The sequence below is a fragment of the Hyperoodon ampullatus genome, assembly GCF_949752795.1.
Source record: "Hyperoodon ampullatus genome assembly, chromosome: 16".
Lineage (NCBI taxonomy): Eukaryota > Metazoa > Chordata > Mammalia > Artiodactyla > Ziphiidae > Hyperoodon > Hyperoodon ampullatus.
The window spans coordinates 71,274,564-71,281,403 of NC_136929.1; the positions used below are offsets into that span (position 1 = coordinate 71,274,564).

General features: G+C 49.6%; 1 long non-coding RNA gene across 1 annotated transcript; it reads right to left on the reverse strand.

The window, feature by feature from the left end:
• Positions 1-1,001: 1,001 nt before the first annotated feature.
• Positions 1,002-5,764, reverse strand: LOC307065206. The gene is made up of 3 exons (XR_013811325.1): positions 5,648-5,764; positions 5,265-5,384; positions 1,002-1,181 (listed from the first exon to the last, which is right to left on the reverse strand). It is a non-coding gene; the product is annotated as an uncharacterized lncRNA (long non-coding RNA).
• Between the last annotated feature and the right edge of the window lie 1,076 nt (positions 5,765-6,840).

Sequence of the window (6,840 nt, forward strand, 5' to 3'; positions counted from 1 at the left end):
ACCTTCCACCCTGTCATTCCTCCTTCAGTTTTGAATTCTAGAAAGATGGATGTGTGTGTTCCTGAGCCAGGAAGACAGTGTGCCGTGGGTCTCTTACACGGCAGCTGCATTTCACAAAAGACAAGTGCTTTTTACCTGGTTTTGCCGGTGGCATTTAAGAATCTGCACTGGACTTTGCCACATCCATTTTTCTATCCCCAAAGCACCGCTGTGAGTTGATGGGAGGGAAAAACATTAACTTCACTTCAGCCTGAAGAGAGGTCAGTGACATGTCTGGAATCACACGGGGACTCAGAGTGCCTGCCTGGGTGGTTCCTGAATCAGTTTGAAGGTTGGCTATTTAAACAGCAGGAGATATTTATTCACTTTGGAAGTCTCTTAGTCTGTGTTTCTAAATGGTCGACATGTAGACGAAGGGGGCAAATCATTTAGGGTCTACTCACTGCTCCCAAGCCAACGAAGTGAAAGTAAAACTATTCAGAAAAGTTTGTAGAAAACTTAGCTCATGATAAATCTACAGTTGGGTTATTAGGAAGCTAGAAAAATCCATTTGAAAGATAGCTCCAGCTTTTGAAGTGGATTTCATGGAGCAGGTCAGGGCCCTCATGACTGTCCCACCCCCATCCCAACTGCGAGAAAAATGCCCCCGAGTGGCAAGACCACCATCTAAGCCCACTTGACTTGACATTTAAAAAGTTTTCTTGGGGCTTCCCTGGTGGCGCAGTGGTTAAGAATCCACCTGCCAATGCAGGGCACACGGACTCGATCCCTAGTTTGGGAAGATCCCACATGCCGTGAAGCAACTAAGCTTGTGTGCCACAACTACTGAGCCCACGTGCCACAACTACCGAAGCCCACGTGCCTAGAGCCCGTGCTCCGCAACAAGAGAAGCCACCGCAATGAGAAGCCAGCACACTGCAATGAAGAGTAGCCTCTGCTCGTCGCAACTAGAGAAAGCCCGCGCACAGCAATGAAGACCCAACACAGCCAAAAAATAAATTAACTAATTAATTTTTAAAAATTTAACATAAAATAAAACGGGCTTCCCTGGTGGCGCAGTGGTTGAGAGTCCGCCTGCCGGTGCGTGGGACGCGGGTTTGTGCCCCGGTCTGGGAGGATCCCACGTGCCGCGGAGAGGCTGGGCCCGTGAGCCATGGCCGCTGAGCCTGCGTGTCCGGAGCCTGTGGTCCGCAACGGGAGAGGCCACAACAGTGAGAGGCCCGCGTACCGCAAAAAAAAAAAAAAAATTATACTCCTTTACCTGAATTTTCAGGTGTAACTCACTTTGTAGAATACTTGGAATACTGAAATCCTCTCTCATTTTTATGACACAATTGGACTTGTATTTCTCTATAACAAGTATTAGACCCAGAAAAATACAAAGCGCTCAGTAAGAATGCAGCAAAATGTACCCTGCAAAATCACGTATCTAAAGGTAAGATTATCTTACTGATAAATTATTAGAAGTCTACTCAAATTAAGCTACAGAATATGAATGCAAAGTAGTCAGGGTTACTTTTATATTTGGCATAATAGATAAGAAGCTTAAAAAGAAAAGCAATATTATAATAGGACTAAACAATGGGACAGCAGAGTCACTTGGTTCCTGTCACGTCTTCTCCCTAATATTCTGTAAGAGAATATACAAGTTGCATTTATTGTGGAAGCTTCTGGCATTTGGAAATGAATGGCTGATCTTGGTTAAAGCCTAGAGGAGATATGCAGACACTGATTCAAGATGCAATAAGATAACCGGTTTGCTCTTTGGCCTCAGATAGAATCGACGCTGAGTAAGGGCTGTGTAGACCAGGGTTGGGAAAGGCCATTTGGCAGGTAACTGAGGTAGCAGTCAGAGCAAACAAGATTGCAGCAAATGTCCGGGTACAGATAACAACCCAATATACAAGAATGCAAGGTAGGTTGCTGATATGGCCTTTCTTCCCCAACTGGAATAGAAGTTCCACGTGGGCAGGGATTTTACATTTTGTTCACGGCAGTTATCCCCAGCTTCTGGAACAGTTCCTGGCTTATAAATATTTGATGAGTGAATGAACATAAACTAAGTTTCAGAAGACATATTTGTCCAAGGAAATTAAATTCCACAAATATCTAATGAGCACCTAAGCAGTGCTATGCTAAGTGTCCTTGTGTAATGCAGAAGTCGCTGCAGTGTGGCTTGGGAAAGCATGGTTCTGGGCGGGGGGATGGGGGGAGAGAGGCGCTGATGAGATCAACGAGTGTCTTTGGGAATACAGCCATTTGCGACGGTATTAAATGCTGGACGGTAGGAAAGGCAGAACCTGGGACCCAAATGCCAGGCCTGACCTTGGAATTCAGTTCCCTGAGCTCCCCGAGGACAGGAACCGCTTCATTTGCCTTGCGTGCCTGGTGCCCGCTCAGGGCACTTTCCAGCAGGTGCTCAATAAATGCCTGTGGATCCAGAAGCTGGCAATAGGGATCCAGGGAGGCATCCAATCTAGCCTCGGGATCAGCAAGCTGGCCGGGACCAGCCTGGGACTCGGCTCAGGCCTTCCTCTGTCTCCACCTCACTCCCTTGAATGACCAGGGCCAAGTGCAGAACGGGGACTGTCCTCTAGAGTGAGGGCTGAGGACTCGTGCCCCAGAATTAAATGTTAAAATGTCAAACCCCGGGGCCCTACTTGAGACTTCCTATATCTTAGAAGAGGGGCCCAGAAACCAGCACTGTAATCAAGTATCCCGGTAAGTCTCTTACACACACCAAAGTTTAGATTCTACTAAAGTAGGATTTCGTAGACAAGAAAAAAGATCTAGTAAGAATTCTCTCTCAAATATCCACATTAGTAACTGAAATCCCAAGGGCATGAGAAATTAATATTTTGGGTGGTTCCTATGGACCAGGGACTGTTTAAGATGCTTTTACATATAACTACTTAATATTCAATAATTCAGAGAGGTAGTTTTATTATATCTATTTTTAAGGAAACAAGTTCAAGGATAGTACATAACTTGCCTAACACTGCACAGCAAGTACCTAGTGGGAATCCAAACCAGGTCTGTTTAATTCCTGAGACCACACGCACCCCTATGTCTTGCTGCATCTTGGGCAAATGCAGGATGGAGGGAATCCGGACATTCCATAGCACCTGTCTTTAGGGAATGTACGCAGACTCAGTTTCTGATTGGTTGAATCTGTCAACATGAATTTCTGGAAATCAAGATTTGAGGTTTTAATTATACATGCATTAGGTCTAGGCAGTGAGTGTCTAAACCACCTATGACTTTAATAATCCTTATAAAAAGGCCAAACACCAGATGAAGTGATTTGTCTGGGGCAGAAAGCTCGCGCATACCTTAAGAGGACGACAGGGGAGGTGCAGACTGTTACATCTGACACTGCCGCTCTGCTGCAGGTCTTCTCAGATTTCAAAGAGAGCCCAAGGGACCTGCCTGGTGGCGCAGTGGTTAAGAAGCCGCCTGCCAGTGCAGGAGACCATGTTCGATCCCTGGTCCGGGAAGATCCCACGTGCCGCGGAGCAACTAAGCCCATGTGCCACAACTACTGAGCCTGCGCTCTACAGCCCAGAAGCCGGAACTACGGAAGCCCGCGTGCCTAGAGCCCGTGCTCCGCAACGAGAAAAGCCACCGCGATGAGAAGCCGGTGCACGAGTAGCCCCCACTCACCGCAACTAGAGAAAGCCCGTGAGCAGCAACGAAGACCCAATGCAGCCAAAGAAGAGAAGCCAAAAGTCCAGCTTTCCCTGTGAAATATCCTGATTTTTAAAAAAATTTATTTATTTTTGGCTGCATTGGGTCTTAATTGCTGAGTGCGGGCTTTCTGTAGTTGCAGTGAGCAGGGGCTACTCTTCGTTGTGGTGCACGGGCTTCTCACTGTGGTAGCTTCTCTGGTTGTGGAGCACAGGCTCTAGGTGCCCGGGCTTCAGTAGTTGCGGCGCGAGGGCTCAGTAGTTGTGGCTCGCGGGCTTAGTTGCTCCGTGGCATGTGGGATCTTCCCGGACCAGGGATCGAACCCGTGTCTCCTGCGTTGGCAGGCGGATTATTAACCACTGCACCACAAGGGAAGTCGCCTGATTTTTAAATATAGATAAGGAATTCAAAAGTTTAAAACACACTTCAAAGGGCAAACAAACAGGTCTGGAAAACAAGGACGGGCCCACGTAGCGCCAGTCTACAACCTCTGGTCTGGAGCTCCCTCCCAGGGACTTAAGCTACATGGAGTAACTGGGATATTAATAGTTCCGTGAAACGTGTGTCTGTGCATCCTGTTTACATGAAGGTACACCCTATCACTGCTGCTGGTTTAATGTGATAAAATGTGCATCACATCGTCTTTGACTTTATGCAGGTGTATGAGACACAGCCTTAAGGCCAAATTTTTGTAAACTGAATTGGGCCTTTCTATTTACTTACCATTGTTGGGATGCCTCATTCTGGTTTTGGAGTGATCTTCAATTGGCATTGGCCAATTTAAAATTAATGATTCGCTGGCTCATTTTAAAGCAAAATGGAGTAAATTCTCCGGGGGAAGAGCCTTCAGTTTTAGTAAGCACCCCCTACTGCATCTGCTTTATTTTTTTAATTTAATTTTATTTTTAAATATTTATTTATTTGGCTGTGCCGGGTCTTAGTTGCGGCATGCGGGATTTAGTTCCCTGACCGGGGACCGAACCCTGGCCCCCTGCATTGGGAGCGGGTAGTCTTTACTGGACCACCAGGGAAGTCCCTGCATCTGTTTAATATTAACTGACTGCATTTGGAGATTTCCTAAGAAGAACTTCTTGGTACTTAAGCATTAAAACCGCTCTGTTTCAGAGCAGAAATTCTCTCACTCACAGAGCTGATAATGCGATTCGCTACATATGACGTAATGATACACGTTCGAAAACAGGAACTTTAGAACAACTAATAGGGGTTTTATCCCTATTGTTTAATGATTTAAAATGTTAAGTTACGTAGAAGGACTATGAACCAGCCAATGAATTATTGTTGTTTCTAACACTTCCACGGTCTAAATAACACTTCACTCTTTTGGTATTGGCAGCGCCTTAGGGAATATTTTCATCTCTATTTTAAGACAGGGTTTCTTTTTGCAACGTGTATGCATTTATGTCGTGTTATCAAGTGAGGCAACGTCAACCGATCAAAGCAGAAATCATCATCAAATCAACTGAACACAATGTCACAACGTCACCCGTCTAATAATGGATGTTAAACGCAGTATAGACGCACAAGCATCAGTGTGAACGGATTAAAAAGGCACTTACAAGGATGACCCGCAAAGACTCCTAGTTTCAAGACCCAACAAAAAGCCTCCAGGAAGTGAAGCCGCCAGGTTTTAATCTCACTGATTTTCATGGCTATGTTTTTTTTATTGTAGTTTTCCACTGTAAAACAAAAGCGCATCAAAGGAGTCTGGTGGATTTTGGAGAAGAAAAACCTCCTCTCTCCCGGAAGTCTGACGGAGCCCAGATCCCGGACTGAGCGGCCGCGGCCCCGGGGAGCGCCCCCCGCGCCCCGCGACCCCCGGCCGGCGTGCTGCTGCCCCCGCTGCCGCTGCTGCCCAGGCCAGGGGGCGCGGGCTGCGCTTGTGTTTTTCTTTTTTGGGGGGTGGGGGGTGTGTGTTTCAGGAAAGCTCCGCGGTGCTGACCTCATCATCCAAAGCGCGTCCGCTGCCCGAGAGCGGTGGTCGCAGTCAGCGCCCGCCAGTCCTCCGGCCGCCGGCAGGGCTCCGCGCGCCCCCCCTCCTCTTACTCCACACTTCCTCCTTCCTCCGCCCCTCCCCACCCTCCCTTCCCCCCTCCCCCACCCTCCCTTCCCCCTCTCCCCCGCCCCTCCCCATCCCCCCAACTTCTCCTCCTCCCACCCCCTCCTCCCCTCTCTCCCTCCCACCCACCCACCACCTCCTTCTCCCACCTCCTCCTTGCCCCACCCCGCCCCTCCCCCACTCCTCCTACCTCCCAGTCTCCAACTTCCCCCCACTCTTCCCTTCCCCCGCCCTCTCTCACCTCCCACCTCCTCTTTCCTCCGCCTCCTCCCCCCCCCATCCCTTTCCCCTTCTCTCCCCTCCCCCGGCCCCCAGGGCTGCAGGCGGCTCCCTGGTTTCGGCGTCGCACACACGCCTGGGCAGAGTGTGGTGCCCAGGCCCTCGATCTGGAATTCAGACGGGAAAGTTTGCTGGCAGCTCCAGCGCCCGGGCCGCCCTCGGGCCCGGCCCGTCAGCGCCCGGAAGGCGCGGCATTCACACAGGGGCGGGTGGCAGCGCCCTCCGCTTGTCTTGCTCACTTTCACGAAGATTCTGCCCTTGAAGTTGAGCACGGATTAAAGAGCGGCAGTGCTTTCTGTTTTAGAGAAGAAATGAGGGAGCCGAATGGGACCGAGAGGGAGAGAGGCGAGGGGGAGGCGCGAGAGCCGCGGAGCGAGTTGGCGCCGGTGGGCTGGGGATGGAGGGTCCTCTAGGGCGGAACTGCATCGTCGGATTCCGCGCAGAGGTAGGTAGGTGCAAAGACAACGGAGTCCCAGGCAAGGAAGTGTGTGGTAGTTCTGCTGCCCGGAATGAGGCCACACAGTCTTGTTTCCCACTTCTTCAGACTGAGTAGAGCCAGATCAGATCGCGTGAGTCTGTTTTATTCCCATTTGCGCATGAGGACACTGAGGCAGGGACAGGCTAAATGACTCGGCCACCGCCTGTCACAGCTCTTAGTGGCCGACCCAGGACTCAAACCTACATCTCTCTGACTCCAAACCCCTATTCTACTGTGACCTAGTATTTGCTGGTTCAGACAAATGGCTCAGTTTTAGCACCGATTGAATCCATGCCTTGTTTGGAGCACAGGCAGGTAG